Source organism: Numida meleagris, chromosome Z (genome assembly GCF_002078875.1).
Source record: "Numida meleagris isolate 19003 breed g44 Domestic line chromosome Z, NumMel1.0, whole genome shotgun sequence".
Lineage (NCBI taxonomy): Eukaryota > Metazoa > Chordata > Aves > Galliformes > Numididae > Numida > Numida meleagris.
Genome location: NC_034438.1, coordinates 46,891,872 through 46,908,830, shown reverse-complemented (window position 1 = coordinate 46,908,830; position 16,959 = coordinate 46,891,872). Strand labels below are relative to the sequence as shown.

Sequence of the window (16,959 nt, the reverse complement as noted above, 5' to 3'; positions counted from 1 at the left end):
CACTCAATTCATGTGGACCCACTTTTCAAGCTTGTCCAGATCCCTTTGGATGGCATTGTTTCCTTCTGTTGTATCAGCTGCAACTCTCAGATTAGAGTCATCCACAAATTTGCTGAGGATGCACTGGATCCCACTGTTTAGATCGCTGATAAAGAAGTCAAAAATCACGAGTCCCAAGACAAACTGCCAAGGGACGTTATTCTCAGCAGCTTCCATGTGGACATGGTGCCATTGACCACAGAGGAACTGCAAAACACAAAGAACTGTCATTGAGGTGTGTATGGGAACTGTTGAGTCACGGCCTGAGCCACTGATTGAGCACCTGGAGGAAAGACCCAGTCAGCCCTGGGAGCACAGGTGAAGGCAATTCACCTGAAGCCAGGCTCCACCCCTCATTTAAGGACTGATTGACACTTGGGGAGGATCTCTAGAAAGAGATGTCTCCTTTATGGAGCTTTTCCCTGTGACCCCAGAATCTTCCGATGGGGTGAGTGATCTACATCCCTTCCTTTGTAGTACCTTTCTATTGTGCGGGTCCATCTATCTCTTTTGTGACACCTTTTCCATCATGTTGATCTTTCCAATTGTTACAAGGTAGTGCATGGAAGGAGTATAAGTAAGATCACAATTTAGAGGCAGGTATTGTGTTGTTTTATGTAGCTCAGCTTTAGAATGTGGAAAGCAAACAGAGAAAGATCAACAACAACAAAGCCAAGAGACAATCTTGCAAACCCTTTGAGTAGAAAAATCTTTTGAAAATGAAATGAAGTTACAGAAATTAATGGCAATTATACTGTACTAAGCAGATCCTGCATAAATTTTGCCAGTGAATTAAAAAGAAACAAAACCATGCACAAAGCACTCCAGCATGGACTTAATGTTTTAGATTTGTTCTTTCTCTCCTTCCCCCATGCCCTTCCCTCTCTTTAAAAAAGAGCAAAATCAAGCCCTTGGTGACTAACGATTTTGACAGACTACTTCACATGCCAGCATCTAAGAAACATTTTAGAAAAAGTCAAAGAAGAAAAAGGCAATTTATTGGAAATCATTCTTACCTACTTAGAAAAACAATGACATTTTACTCCTAGACCCTGCTGTAGTTTCTGCCAGGCAGAACTATGTGTGTATTGTCTCCGTAATGGAAAAATATTCTGAGTACAGTCATCCAATTAAATAAATTACCTATTAGTCGCTTGGATGTTAGGAAATGGAGGCAAGCTCAGTAAAGTCATGTCATGCAAAAAGACGTGTCAGCTAAAGAAACAGATCCCAGCACCCTCTCCTTTCCCTTTGCTTATAGAATTCTTCAGATCCAAATGCAGTTGTGGGGGAAAAAGTTTTTCATCCATATTTCTAGATTTTATGCTGACCAAGGGCATAGTTTGGTTTAAGTTGTTGTAACCTCTTGAAGTGTTAAAAGACTGGAAAGCAATCATCATATCTGTTCCTCTCTGTTTTGGAGACACTGCAAGGCAATTGTCTCCAGCAGAGTGAACACCCGGATATGTTGGTTTAGATGCCCTCTCAAGCTACAAAGCACATAGCAGAAGAGGATCTGTCACGGTATTATCTAAGGATCTGCATCTGTGACAAGGGGGACAGGCCCGGGGAAAAAAAAGAATAGAAAAGAAAAAAAAATTGTCAGCGGGTAGCGGTCCGGCGGCTAAAGCGGCAGAGAAGCCGTGGACCCACACCCTAGGGAAATAAAGGGAAGAGGGGAAAGGTAGGGAACTCGTAGGTGGATCTAAAATAAAACAGTGGCACCAATCTGAGGAGGAACAACTAATCTAACTAAATATATCGAAATTGAGGCCAGTAAAATCATAACAGAGAGAGTTTACAAACTCAGATTCTTACACAGTAGACTGCAGGAGGACCACGTGCTTCTCCGCCGGGCAGGAAGGAAGAGACCCCAAGTCTCCCAGGCAGCTTCACCACTCCCTCTAGCGCGAAGACCCCTGAGGAGTGCATCTCCTCCCCTCCCCCTCAGGGGACCACACACCAAAAAAGGCAGTTTGCAGTAACCAGGGAATTAACTCTTTAGCTGCCAGTCCTTTACATGATGTAATAATGTGGAATACCGACAAGAAAAATCACAAAACCATGACAGGATCGACTGTTTATTTCTTTGTGTCATCATGGTCAATCAAGCCAAAGTGTTCAGTTTCTTACTTTTTTTTTTTGTTATTGTTGCTGTTTCAGTTTTTTATCCTGGTTTGTTTGTTTGTTTTTGTGGAGGAGAGGGAGAGAAAGCAGTGGCTCATTCTTACAGAATAACATTTTAAATATAAATCGTACTGCAGAAGAGAATAAAAATAGCCCAAGCTGATAATTGTTTGGCTAATATAGAAAAATGTTTGAGTATGCTAACTTTTCCTCCTGATTTTTCTTCATGCCATTTTTCAGTAACATGCTGAGGCATTCTGTCAAGATTACTACTCTTTCTGGGCTTAGTTTTACCCTTAGTTTGAAGCAAGAGAGACAACTGAGAAAGTTGTCGCATCCCTGAGTGTTGTGTTGTCAGTAGAACTTCCACCAGAGACACGTGTAAGTCAGTCAGTACTAAAAAAAGATCTATGTGTGGGAGAGGAAATGCACTACTCATCTGGCTATGGGATTTTATTTATTGAAGTTATTTTTAGAATGCAGAGAATATTTAAAGTATGATCAAAAACTCCTGTTTTTTCTTTTTTTCCCCCCCTGTTTCTCCAGTGTCAGATTTTGAATGAAATACCTTAAGGAAATGAGAACATCAGACTCAGCATTGTTTTGTGCTTGTGTCTCAGCTACTGCTGAAGACATAGTTAGCAGTCACCACAAGTGACTGGGTGCTTTCCAGGATCAACAGTATATGCTGCAGCATATCAAATTTTGCAGAGGAGCTTAAAAGCAGATGAGAAAAAGAATTCTCCATGCAAATGGGAGAAGAATTTTCAGTCCTCTGGAGAATCCCAGGTAGGAAATGATCAAAGGAAACTGCTATTTGGATGTTGCGTGATGCCCCAGAAGAGCCCACCCACCTACAGGGACATCATTATCTTTATAAAGATAACATAGGACAGAACTTTCTTCAAAAAGAGCTAAATACAGTGCTTTTGACTAAAATTTATTCTTGAAGTAGCTGTTCACTGTATTTATTTGTTTATAAATTAATAGCGCCACTTGTGTCTGAAGCCATTTAGTGATATGTATCAATACCAAAAAGCAACAAGAAATCAATGGAATGCAGCTTACTCCTTATTTACTACTAAGCCACATTTCTTATTACAAAATTCCATGAAAAGTCTCCAAAACATACAACATGTGCTGTGTCTGCCTGCAGCCTGGCAAATACTGGCTCTGTTGAACTGTCAGGATAGATAAATAAATGAGGAAGAACCTGCTTCATGACTAGATTTTACCTTCAAGATCATCAAGTCCAACTGCAACCTGACCATACTACTCTAACAACCCACCACTAAATCATGTCCCTGAGCACCACATCCAGAAGGTTTTTAAACACATTCAGGGATGGTGACTCAACCACCTCCCTGGGGAGCCTGTTTCAGTGCTTAACAACCCTTTCTGGAAAGAAGTTTTACCTGACATCTGACCCTGACATCAGCCCCACTCTCACTGCAATCACCTTTCAGGTATTTGAAGAGAGTAATAAGGTCTCCCCTCAGCCTCCTCTTCCCCAGACTGAACAGCCCCAGTTCCTTCAGTCGCTCCTCATAGGGCATATTCTCCAAGCCCTTCACAAGCCTTGTTGCCTTCTTTGGACCTGCTCCAGCACCTCAATGTCCTTTCTGTAGTGAGGTGCCCAAAACTGAACACAGTACTCAAGGTACGTGAGATGAGTATGGGCAGCTTATAAGAGATGGGTACCCTAAACTGTTAACAGAACAGCTTCTTGGGTTTCAGTTCAAATAGCATTAATAGACTAAAAAATTCCCAGAGAAGGAGTGAGAATAGTCATTTCAGTTTCCTATAACTAACCGGTCTCTCGCTTCTCCGTCTCTGTAAATGAAGATAGGAATTTGGGATGATAGGTCAGCAAGGGAAAGATCATGTATTTGATGGAGTATCGCTGCACCTCCTGCAGATCTGGAGTTGGACGTTCAGCTGATTTAAAGTATCACAGCGTCCTTGGCTTGTATCTCTTTACCCATCTCTTCCAAGTTCTGCACACTGCTGGCAATGCTGACAAAAAGAAAAGAACATCTCCATGAAGCTGCCCAATACTCCAGTTCCATCTCCAGGTGCTGTTGCCAAAGTATGCCAGGATAAAGGGGAAAATCTTAATCGCTGATCTAACAAAGTAATCCTCAGATATTCCAAGCACTTCTGGAGTGCGTTGGCGATCAGGCTCAGATAAAATAAGGTGGGAATTCAACTCTGATAGCTGATAGTTGCAGACAAATTAAAGTATTGAGAAATAGGGAAACAGTGAAAGCTGTCACTAGTAGTCCTAATTTTGATCTTTTCCGATTAGACTACATGCAGGATGCTTCCAAAGTTCAAATTTGCATCTGTTCATTGAACAATGCTAAAAGCAGCTATAAGAGTCTGGGAACCTATCTTCATGAAAGTGCTTGCTTGACAGGTTAGCTAGCTGTCAAGCCTGTCTTCTCCTTCCAGAGCACAAGTTATTCCTGAGATTAGAAGCCATAACTTTCTGGATCTCAAAGCAGCTTCATATGGTTCTTGAAAATGTAGCTGAGAGTTTCTGGGTTACATTTTCCCCTATTTATGCAGCAAATTGTAGCCATGTTTCATCTTCAATCTAACATATCTTGCTTTTGATGCATATGAAAGAAAAGGCAGCTTTATCTAACGCCAAAAGCTTTAGTACACTTCTATGTTACTGTGTCTTCATATATTTTATTATCCCTGAAAAGGGGTGAGATCTTTAGGATCAGTTGCATGGAAAGAATATTAAGGAAAGAAAAAAATTCTGGTCAAATTGTAGTACGAACCTTGGTATGCCAGTCTGAAAAAATCATTTGAATAGCTAGTTTCAGATCAAGAATTTATATTTGACATTGTCCATCAAAACATGGTATTGAGAAAGAACAATGGAAGCACCTCTTGATCTCAGTTTATGCTGAGAGTAATAGAATTGCTACAAAATTAAAGAGATTTCTTAATTATAAAATAGAGCTATTAATTTCCTAGTGCCTTTCATGTTCAATACACTAGGAATGTGAAAAAAAAAGTGTACCATGAACATTGAAAGACACAAGAAATTCATTGCAGCATAGAAGAATTAGTGAAACATAGACAGTAGCTAGTCCTCATGAGTGAATTTTACATCTTCACTAAGGTCACTGTGGTTTTTGCATATACTCAGTTTGAGCTGGCTTTTGACCTTGTTTGACTTTGACTTTTTGAACTTGGATGTTTTGCGTATGTCTCATACCAAACTGGTTAAACACAAATTATTCAGAGATGTAGTAATTATACACTAGGCCAACAGGGAGAGTGTGCATATATTGTCCCTAGAAAATGTGTTTGAGTAGGGGAACTGGTTCTGAACCATCCTTGCTTTCATTAGGAGAAAGCTTTTGGGATACAAAATATTTTTCTGATATTTTTAGGATGGATTTCAAAGTATTTTTTGCGTAATAAGATATCACTGGAGATTTCAGTGGTGCACACTGGAAGTGTACCACCAAATAGAAGTGCAACACTTTTATTCACTCTGGACAAATAAAATAGCTAATATTTCTGGTACAGAACTTTTTTTTTTTTTTTTTTTTTTTTTAACAGTGTAGCATGTGAGGAACGCTCAGAATCAAAGATTTTTATTCAGGCAAGGTCTTTGTGATAGCGGCAAGTTTATTCATTATAGCACTAATGGGCGCACGCCCCCTACTGGCAAGGGAGAATTTGCATGCCTAGCCAGTGAAATTCGTTCTGTTATATACCCCGGGTCTGACGCAGGTAATAACTCTCCTGGTGCTCATTGATTGAGCATCTCAGGCTCACAGTCTTCCCAACGCTGCTGCTACGATACATCTCCATATAGGGTTTGCTGCCAACCTGTTGTTTTTACCTATGTTTTTTACTTTTCTATGGAGATAGGAGGATAATGTTTCCGTAAGTTAGCACATTTGTTCTGTCCTGTGCTAGATTCTCCCCACCCTGCATATTTCCCTTATCTTGTTCCTGTCTCAATTCTACCCAAATTTTACTCCTCAATCACAACTTTATTCTTTTCAGCAGCTGTCTTTGTGAAAAACAATTGATATGACTGTTTTGCAAGAAGGTTATAAGTTCAGTAAGGGCCTACACTACAGTGCTGGAAAATTCCACTGCAAAAACACACTATACCTCTCACAAGCAGAAGTTTCAAAATTATTACTTGTCCTTCTGAAATAGAATATATGTTTGTTAATATTTCTGAAATTCACACGGTTATTTTTGTATATGGAAGGACTACATGATTAGCTTGAAAAGTCTTTATCTAAGCCTTTTACAGTATTGAATGATGTCATTTTATTTTGATGTCTGGTTGCTCCCCTAGGAACAAGACTTCTAGAGTACCTGTTTCAAAGTAAATTCAGAACACACATTAAACTTCAACGAGATATTTCCTTATTTAAAAAGTTACTCTTAACTTGATAATGCACCATACTGAGATGACACACAGACAAGGCTGTTTAAATGCAAAGCATGTAAGTACTTCACCATAAAGATCAGACCTGAGTCAGACATTAATTTTCTTCGGAACAAATTTAACAGAACCTTTCCAGGTAGTGAGTTCAAAGGATCGGACAGCCTGTGTAACATTACTAAATGTGTTTCCACTGTGAGACAATCTCTGTCTGTTTTTGCAAACAGGAGGAGAATGTGTGACAGGATGGGGACAGTACCTTTTCCATATGGGGAGATGCAGCTACTTAGTGTCACCACTGTTCTTGCAGTGTGGATGTTGTACTGGCAAGTCTCCATCCCCATGCATGGGGTGGGACGTGGGAGCCAATAAAGCTTTTGAATTTGAAATTATATGAGTGTGTGCTGGGCTGTTTGCTCACCCTCATGAGTAGGGAGAAAAATATACAACTGAAACCAGACCTCCTATAATCTGCTGCTTGAAATAAGATACTGGCAAAAATTATCTACAGTGAACTATAAATAAATCACATAGGGATTAATTCTGCTTTCTCCAGCTCCCTTCTGGGTCAACGCCTTTGTTTTTATAAATATAGTTTCAAAGTACACATTCTCATTTATTAATAGCACAAAATCACTAACTTAAGTAATACTTCACATTTTTGTACTTTCAGAAATATGGATGTTGTCTCATAATTAGGAGTACTTCTTCTAACCCAAGATGTTAAATCTCGTCTTTGTGTGATCTTGAAAGGTCATTTTGAAGTAATCTAGTCTAAATACTCTTTCAAATGAGTATTTTTAAAAAATATAAGGACCACAAGCTGGTTAGTTGGTGTGTGAGGAGGCTGTTTAGCTTCTCCAACCAAGGGCTATGAAAATAACCTTTTTTTGCAAAGATCTTCTGAGTGTATGGTTGGCCCATATGAATTGATCACACGGAAGTCTGCCACTGTTGGCTCTATAGAGGCAAATGAGTTGTTCAAAGAACATACATACTTGGCTTCAGTGAAAGTTTGGAAATTTTGCTCCTTTCATTTCAGTGGTATGATGTGCAACTGTAGCGGCTCTTGTGAGCACATGCAATATAGCTTATCCCTGAAGAACTGAAATCATCCTCATTTCAGGAGCCTGATAACTTTATAAGGAGACAAATTACAAACTCCTCCTGTATTACAGGGAGGGAGAAGAGGATGTTTTTCCATTTATTTAAATGTACTTTTGTCTTGCTCCAATTTATAGGAGAGAGAGGAGGTTCTTTTCATATATGCATACCCAAGGGTGAGATTAAGACACAATGTGTCAAATGTTAGCCTGACCAGTTTACTACAAATCCTAGTTGCTTAGGGAGATGGGGAAGGGAAGGCAGGCAATAGAAAAGGGATAGGAAATAAAAGCAGGGAGTTCTTGTAGAAAGCAAGAGAGAGATAGTCAACACTGTGGGTCCAGCGTGGTTTGTAGTGCCTCTGTTGATGTCAGGATCTCATCCAATCACCACGAGGGACGGGAGAAATCCCGGAAGCTTCCCAGCAAGCAGGCCCTGGGGGTTCTTTCTTAAGACTTTTTTTTTCTCTTAGGGGATTCCTCTGTCAAAGGTTTCTTTTCTTTGGGAGAAGAGGAGGAATGGAAACAGGTCCCAGCTAAACAATGCAGGCAACACCCATCCCGGCCTACCTCGGTTCCCCAGGTGCCTCTGTGTAATAGGTTTGAGGCCCTGGAACCTGAGAGAGAGGTGAGTGAGGATGCAGGAGGAGATCTGCCTGCAATGTTGCCCAAGGTGAGGCAGTTGACTCCACACCTCAAGTCTGCCTCCACCAGGAAGGACAGAACGGTGATTGTCATAGGCAGCTCCCTTCTGAGAGGAATGGAGGGCCCTGTATGTTGGCCTGACCCTACCCGTCGGGAGGTGTGCTGCCTCTCTGGAGTTCGGGTCAGGGATATCTCTAGAAAACTCCCCAGTCTGATCCACCCCTCCTATTATTATCCTTTATTAATAGTTCAGGCCAACAGTGATGAAGTTGCTGACAGAAGCCTGAAGATTATCAAAAATTATTTCAGGGGACTGGGGCGGTTAGTTGAGGAAACAGACACACAGGTGGTATTTTCCTCTGTCCCTTCATTGACAGGGAAGGATACCGAGAGGGCAGGAAAACCCATCTTATAAACACATGACTGAGAGACTAGTGCAAATGCAAGAATTTTGCACCAGGGGCGGTTTACTTGGCACCTGGCCTGAGGTCTGCTGATGGATCTGTTCTGTCTCAAAGGGGGAAATGGATCCTTGCCCAGGAGCTGGTAGGGCTTGTAGAGAGGGCTTTAAACTAGATAAGAAAGGGGAAGAAGATAAAACCAGACCTGCTAGATGTGTGCCTAGGGGAGCGACAGCGGGATTAGAGATGAGGCAAGGGGCTCAGCTGAAGTGCATCTACGCCTGTGCACGCAGCATGGGCAACAAGCAGGAGGAGCTGGAAGCCTTTGTGCAGCAGGCAAACTATAACTTAGTTGCCTTTATGGAAACATGGTGGGATCGTTCCCGTGACTGGAGTGCTGCAATGGATGGCTACAAGCTCTTCAGAAAGGATAGGCAAGGAAGGAGGGGTGGTGGTGTGGCTCTCTAAATTAGAGAGTGTCTTGATGTTATCAAGCTTGCGGCTGGGGAAGATAAGGTTGAATCTCTATGGGTTAGGATCAAGGGAAGGGCTGATAAGGCAGACATCCTGATGGGGGTCTGTTATAGAGCACCTAACCAGGATGAAGAGGCAGATGAGGCTTTCTGCAAGCAGCTGGCAGAAGTTGCACGATTGCCAGCCCTTTTCCTCATGGGGGACTTCAACTTCCCTAATATATGCTGGGTATACAACATAGCGCAGAGGAAGCAGTCTAGGAGATTTCTAGAGTGTATGGAAGATAACTTCCTTCTGCAGCTGGTGAGATGAGTTAGGACAGTTGAAGGGTTAACTACTGCATGGGGCTGGGGTAAGCAGAATGTAAGGCAAGATAAGAAAAGGAACTTGGCGAAACTCCATTATCAGCAGGGACCAGTACAAGGAACTGGCCGAAGGTGGAGTGATTCTGCAAAGCAGCAGTGGGGTGAAAAGGGCAGAGTGATGAAGACGTTGAGCCTTCATCCAACGACCACCAGGAGGGGGGAGGAAGACCTCGAGCCTTCATCCAATGACCACCAGGAGGAACTACAACGCATGCGCTGGAGGGACGGACGTATGCAAAGGAATTCCTGGGAAATGATGAATATGTAGATGGGTCCAAGGAAACCTGCTGAATATGTAGATGGGTCCCAGGAAACCTGCTGAATATGTATAAGCTTGGCTTTTAAATATCTAACATTTCTGCCCATGGTTATGCGAGTTTGGTAGGGCGGTGACCCCCCTCGCATCCGGTGTGGGCGCAGCACCATAATAAACATACCTGCTTTATAATCTAATCTCGGGTTATGGAGTTTGATTCCGCAAATCAGAGAGAGCCTACCAGGGGAGGTGCCCTGCTAGACCTGCTGTTCACAATCAGGGAAGGTCTGGTGGGAGATGTGGAGGCTGGGGGCTGCCTTGAACAGAGCGACCATGAAATGGTAGAGTTCTCAATTCTTGGTGGAGCCAGGAGAGGGGGCAGCAAAACTGCTTCCTTGGACTTCTGGAGGGTGGACTTCGAACTGTTCAGGAGCCTGGTAGGGAGGGTCCCTTGGGATTTGGTCTTGGAGGGTAAAGGGGTCCAGGAAGGCTGGTCGCTCCTCAAGAAGGAAGTCCTGAAGGCGCAGGAACAGGCTGTCCCCCTGTGCCGCAAGATGAGCTGGCGGGGAAGAAGACCAGGATGGATGAACAGGGAGCTTTTCCTGAGGCTCCAGGAGAAAAAGAGAATCTACCTTCTATGGAACAAGGAGGGGCAACATGGGGAGACTACAGAGAAGTTGTTAGGATGTGCAGGGAGAAAATTAGAAAGGCAAAAGCCCAGCTCAAACTCAACTTGGCTGCTGGAGTAAAAGAGAACAAGAAACTCTTTTGCAAATATATTAACAGTAAGGGGAGGATGAAGGAGAATCCCTATTCTTTACTGGACGCAGCTGGGAATGTTGCCACTGAGGATAACAAAAAAGCTGATGTTCTCAATGCCTTGTTTATGTCTGTCTTTAAAAGTCAGGCCAGTTATCCTCAGAGTACTCTACTCTGTGACCTGGAAATCTCGGATAGGGAGTGGAATAAAACCCCCCTGATTCAGGAGGAAATGGTCAGAGACATACTACTCCACCTGTACTGCCACAAGTCCATGGGTGTCGGCGCTTGGTCCTGTTACAGAATTCCCTCAGTCAGTGTGGCATCAGAATAGCAAGTCTCAGAATAGCAAGTTCTTTACTGTGTTTTACACACACCTTATATATCCTTCACTCGTAAGCAGTAAATCCACTCACGGTTAATTGTCCTTAAGTTCTTCACAACAACGTAGATAACAAACAAAGAGTTGCTTAACTGTCCCAGAAGTGACCACATTAGCTGTGCATACTAAAGACTATTCTGTCTTAGCCCTGTCTCCAGACTCCGGAGGCCTCATAGAGATAAGATCTACCAGAGTCTGTTGGGCTCTTTGTTGTTAAATCTCCCCCCACACATGGGGCCAGACGAGATCCATCCAGAGTACTGAGGGAGCTGGCAGAGGTGAGAGCCAGGCTGCTTTCCAACATCTATCAGTATTCCTGGTCAACTGGAGAGGTCCCAGTGTGACTCCTATCTGCAAGAAAGATTGTACGGGGGACTGTCAGCCTGACCTTGGTGACAGGGAAGGTTATGGAGCAGACTGTCTTCAGGGAGATCACGTGGCACTTGCAGGAAAATTGGGGGATCAGGCCCAACCAGCATGGGCTTGTGGAGGGTGGGTCCTGCTTGACCAACCTGACCTCCTTCTATGATCGAGTGACCCGTCTGGTGGATGAGGGAAAGGCTGTTGATGTAGTCTACCTAGACTTCAGCAAAGCCTTCGACACTGTCTCCCACAGTATTCTCCTGGAGAAGCTGGCAGCCCGTGGCTTGGACAGGTACAATCTTTGCTTGGTAAGGATCTGGCTGGAGGGCTAGGCCCAGAGAGTGGTGGTGAATGGAGTTAAATCCAGCTGGCAACTGGTCATGAGTGGTGTTTCCCATGGGTTGGTGCTGGGGCCTGTCCTCTTCAATATCTTTATTGATGACCTGGATGAGGGCATTGAGAGCACCCTCAGTAAGTTTGCAGACGACACCAAGCTGGCAGGAAGTGTCAGCTCCCTGGCAGGTTGCAAGGCCCTACAAAGGGATCTGGACATGCTGGATTGCTGGGCTGAAGCCAATGGGATGAAGTTCAACAAGACCAAGTGCCAGGTCCTTGCACTTTGGCCGCAACAACCCCTGGCAACGCTACAGGCTTGGGGCAGAGTGGCTGGAAGATTGTGTGGAGGAAATGGACACGGGCGTGTTGGTCGACGCTCAGCTGAGCATGAGCCAGCAGTGTGCCCAGGTGGCCAAGAAGGCCAATGGCATCCTGGCTTGTATCAGAAATAATGTTGCCAGTAGGAGTAGGGACTGGTTGTGATAAAAATGTGGGAATGTTTATGTTTGTTCATTGTAGTAATTGTGATAAAGTGTGAATGTGAGACTGTTTGTCCATTGTGAAGGAAAGTACTGCTAGCCTGACGAAGGGGGGAAATATACACATCCTGAACCCCCTGGAGGGAATATAAACATCTAGGTCTAGTAACTGTCCTTGTGATAACTCGAACATTCTGTCTCGCTACTTCGCCTCTCCATCCTAAATAAAGCAAACCAACCCAGTAAGAGAAAGATTGCGATGACATCTAGCAACGGGAAAGTACAACTGCAGACGCCAAACAAGCACCCCGGAAGCCTCAACAACCAGAACTGAGAGACTACAAAAATAAAGAGCGGCTGGTGGCAGGTTGCGCCTTCTTGAGGAGTCGTGACTCTGCGACTCCCAGGGTGCCCAGCGCTGTTCTTTGCTTGTGTTTTTGCTTACTCGAATTAATAAATACTTTTCTATAATTTGACTTAAATTGTCAAATTTATGACACTGGTGAGGCCCCACCTTGAATACCATGTCCAGTTTTGGGCCCCTCACTGCAAGAAGGACATTGAGGCCCTGGAGCGTGTTCAGAGGAGGGCGACGAAGCTGGTGAGGGGTCTGGAGCACAGGCCTTATGAGGAGTGGCTGAGGGAGCTGGGATTGTTCAGTCTGGAGAAGAGGAGGTTCAGAGGTGACCTTATCTCTCTCTATAACTACCTGAAGGGAGGTTGCAGTGAGCTGGGGGTCAGGCTCTTCTCTCGTTTAACTAGTAACAGCATGAGAGGGAATGGCTTCAAGTTGTGCCAGGGGAGATTTAGGCTGGACATTAGAAAATATGACTTTTCTGAAAGAGTGGTCTGGTGCTGAAATGGGCTGTCCAGGGAGGTGGTGGAGTCACTGACCCTGGAGGTGTTCAAGGAACATTTAGATGCTGTGTTGAGAGACATGGTTTAGTGAGAACTATTGGCGATAGGCAGATGGTTGGACTGGATGATCTTGTAGGTCTTTTCCAACTTTGCTGATTCTATGATTCTATGATTCTTCTCCTCCAAAGTACTTAGGTTAGTGGGGACCTTTTATCCCCCACTCTTCTCAGTTTCTTCTTCTTCTTTCTTCTTCTTTTTTCTTCTTCTTCTTTTTCTTTTTCCTTTTTTTTTCTTTTTCTTCTGTTAGTGTGACACATCTGGCCCAACAGATAAGCCAGCAGGGAGCAGTGCCTTCGTTGCCATGCACAAGCATTATCACCTTTTCAGTGGTCAGCTCCTCCAAGCTGCACTCCAGAACAAGTCTGCTTGTCCAGCTCCTGCTTACCTTTACAATCATAAGCAGAAGTACTGTGGCACGGTGACACCCACCACTAGCCCCCTAGATAATTTGCAGTTGTCAGTTAGAGTTTTATTACCAAAAAGGCTTCAAGAAGAGAGCTTTGAGCCCCAAAAAACAGTTGTTGTCTTCCACAACTTCTACACATTAAAAATACAGGCCCTCTAGCATCATGTTTCTCTCCTTGTACATGTAAAGTTGGTATTTCCTCACCTAATTTTTAATTACTTTTCTCTTGTGAGTTAAAACATTAAAAGAGATGCTCATAAGACACATTTTTCTTGGCCATAATTTGGACATTATTACTGAAGCTGTTACCTTCAAAATGTTGTGTAGTGTTTTAAGTAGGCACTTCTTATGTACATAACATAATTGCTCTTTCTTGGAAGCAAATAAGAAGTCACAACCTGTCAAATTTGCTTTAAAATAGCAATTACAAACTATTTGCTGAATATTATAAATATTTATGCAACTCCTTACCAGTCAGTTAGGATTCATTTCATTTGACCATCAATCCTTGTGATGGTAAGCAGATGGAAGGAAGCTGCTTTTCTATCTTTGTCAATCATTCTTAGGAATATCCTGACCTGTTTTCTTTCTTTTTTTTTTTTTTTTGACTTGCTTATTACTTTTGTTTTACAGGTACATCAACTCAGTTAAGAATGCTGGTGAGTGTACAACTTGTTTCTACAGTTTTCTTAAGATTTAACACATTTTAACTTTTTCTTATTTTTCTGCTAGTATTGATGTATTATTATAACAATGTTAATGCTTCTGTTATAAACTCTATTCAGGGTCTACATCAGCTGTAAAAACACCTTCTGCACTGAGAATTTACAAATAAGTTCTCGTGTGCTCTTCAGAAACAGGAAATTCAGTATGTGTGCATTTGTCTGTCTCTTCTCATATGCAGTAAAAGTGAGAAATACAGGTAAAGGCTGACATTTCTGTTTTAATGTTTTATAGAACTCTTCCTAGAGTTTAGAAGAGTTCTCTCCAAACAAATCAAATGCACAGGAATTTCTCTCTCCATTTCTTGGGGAATCTGTTATTACCATAGTTTTTCCTTTGTTTGGTGGTTTTACCTTCATATTTGCTGAGGATCTGAGATGAAATTGGGAAAGGACATACATAGCTAAATCATGAATGCTGATAGATGTGGATTTGGCTGCCTTCTGTCTGAAAAGGGTGGATAACATAGTGCTCTCCCATTCCAGCTGGACGGTCACTATGTGATTAAATGGGAGAAGTTTGGTACTATTATCTTTCTTGGGAGGTGCATGAGTCATAATCTTATACTCAGTGGATGTTTCTTTCTCAGGTAGGTGTAGCCCTGGGTGCAGTTTCTAAACTTAGGAGAGAAGTGAGTTTGCACACATATGCTTTACTTAGTTCCATTAAAAGGAAGTAATACAGGCTTGCTCTTCTATGAATAGAGTATAAAAAGTGGATGCACTTTTTATGCACTATGTTGGGTCCTTGGCACCTATCCTTGAGTTTTTTATTTCATTCTTGGAGCTAGTCTTGGAGCTCATCTGAAAATGAGTGTTTCAGACTTTAGCAGCGCAACATATAAATCCTATACTGAAACTTAACAGTGGTGCTAAGTGCCCTGTTGGCCTCTTTGAACGCAGGTCAGATACTTTCACAAAGATAAAGTCTGCATGAAGAACAGTTCATCTTGAAACTTTCTGCATGCTAAGAAAGCCCCTTCTCTTTGATTTTTTTCCTTAACTGTGTGTTTGTATTGCTTTGTGAAAGATTTTGTGTCATGCTCTTTATGAGTCAGGAGCCCAAGTCAAGTTTCCTTAAAACAGTAGTGCAGCATCTTACGATTGTTAGAGGAGACATAAATAAGGTCAGAAGGAAATATTTGGCTATGAGCCTAATTTGTTACCTTGGGTCAAAGATTCTGTCTAATTTTGTACCTTGAATAGAAGAGAATGTAATTTTTTTGCTTCACAAGCAGTCATCTCTTTTTCAGGCAGAAATTTTTGGAAGAATGGGGCATGTCCAGTATACCATTGCTCTCCATCATTTCCAGCCAATGGAGAAACCACTGGCTCCAGGGACAGCATGGAACAACTGTGGGGCACTTCAGTGAGAGGGACGGGTAGGCTGGGTGGTTAGGCAACCTAACAGCTCAAATGACTGATGCTGGCATTAGAGAACATTTAGAGTCTTTGCATCATGCACTGCAAATATAAAGACAAACCAAAGAATAAAAATTTTGAATTTGTCAGAAAAATAATTTGGTATTATGCTTCTTCTGTATCCTTTACATCAATTTAATTTACCCACAAGAAAATGTATATTGTGTTTTCCATGTATTTGCATATATACCTGTATAGTAGCGTGTATTAATGCATAAATTTATGTACGTTTCTTTACAAAAGACTCACAGTGAAGTACTCCACAAATTGTTAAGAATGTAACATTTAGCCTCATGGTTAAAATGACGTAACTGAAATCACAATTATGTACATAAATACACTGAGGTAAAGAGAGAGAAATCTTTCAATATTTCAATTTTCCTAGCAGATGGTAAAAAGTACTTAGAGATGATAACTCTTCCTAGATGTGCTAGCATATGCTGCAGAATTGCGCATACAGAAAAGACTCACTCATTGCAAATCTCCCAGGAGCTATCACAAACAAAGCACATCAATTAATATTTGCTTATTATGTGACTGTGTGTATGTGGCAATTTTCTATTTTCCTCTCATACATTAGGGCCACAAATTAGTCTGGATGACAGATATGCCAGATGAAAGTATCAGCACTTCAAGTTCAGCTCTTTTCCTTCTAATTTTAAATAGGCATACTAATCTCCTCTCTCTCTGACTTTTTTTTTTTTTTTTTTTTTTTGCCTCTCTCTGATATTTAGTAGCAATCCAAATGTTTCAGCCTTATTGCTAAGCCTGTGTCTGTACCAGTCTTGCTGGCATGATCTCAGAGTTGGTGAGAGACAGTGAGAGTTGTGCAGGCAGCTGCCTGGCCCATTGCAACTCATAGATCACTGCTACATGTCAGACTTACAAGTATTCTCTGCCACTACATCAGCAACTTGGAGGCATGTGTGCAGTTGAAACTTGCATCTGCAAGAAGGGATATAATCTAGGTAAGGCAAAAACTACATCAAAGGTGATTAGTATCTCCCAAAAGTCTAGAGACAACATATGTATAAGTACAATAGAAACTATGCATATGGATCTATAGAAACAGGCCTCATGGGACCACAGGAAAGGAAGGGATGACAGGGCTCATCTTTTCCTCACAGCCACGAGCAGCAGTGCTAGGAGCTTTAGGGAATGCAGACAGTGCACTAAGCATCAGTAATTTCAGCTCTTTCACCTTCTGTGAACACACTAAAAGATTCAAAGAAGCCCACAGGACATCTGGTGCATAAACATGGTGGTGGTATTCAGTGAGTCCTCATGGACCAGCAGACTGTGTACTGTACTGTACTGTACTACGAGAGCA

General features: G+C 42.3%; 1 long non-coding RNA gene across 1 annotated transcript; it reads left to right on the top strand.

Moving 5' to 3' along the window:
• Positions 242–16,193, top strand: LOC110389837. The gene is made up of 4 exons (XR_002433406.1): positions 242–487; positions 2,713–2,955; positions 14,119–14,144; positions 15,461–16,193. It is a non-coding gene; the product is annotated as an uncharacterized LOC110389837 (long non-coding RNA).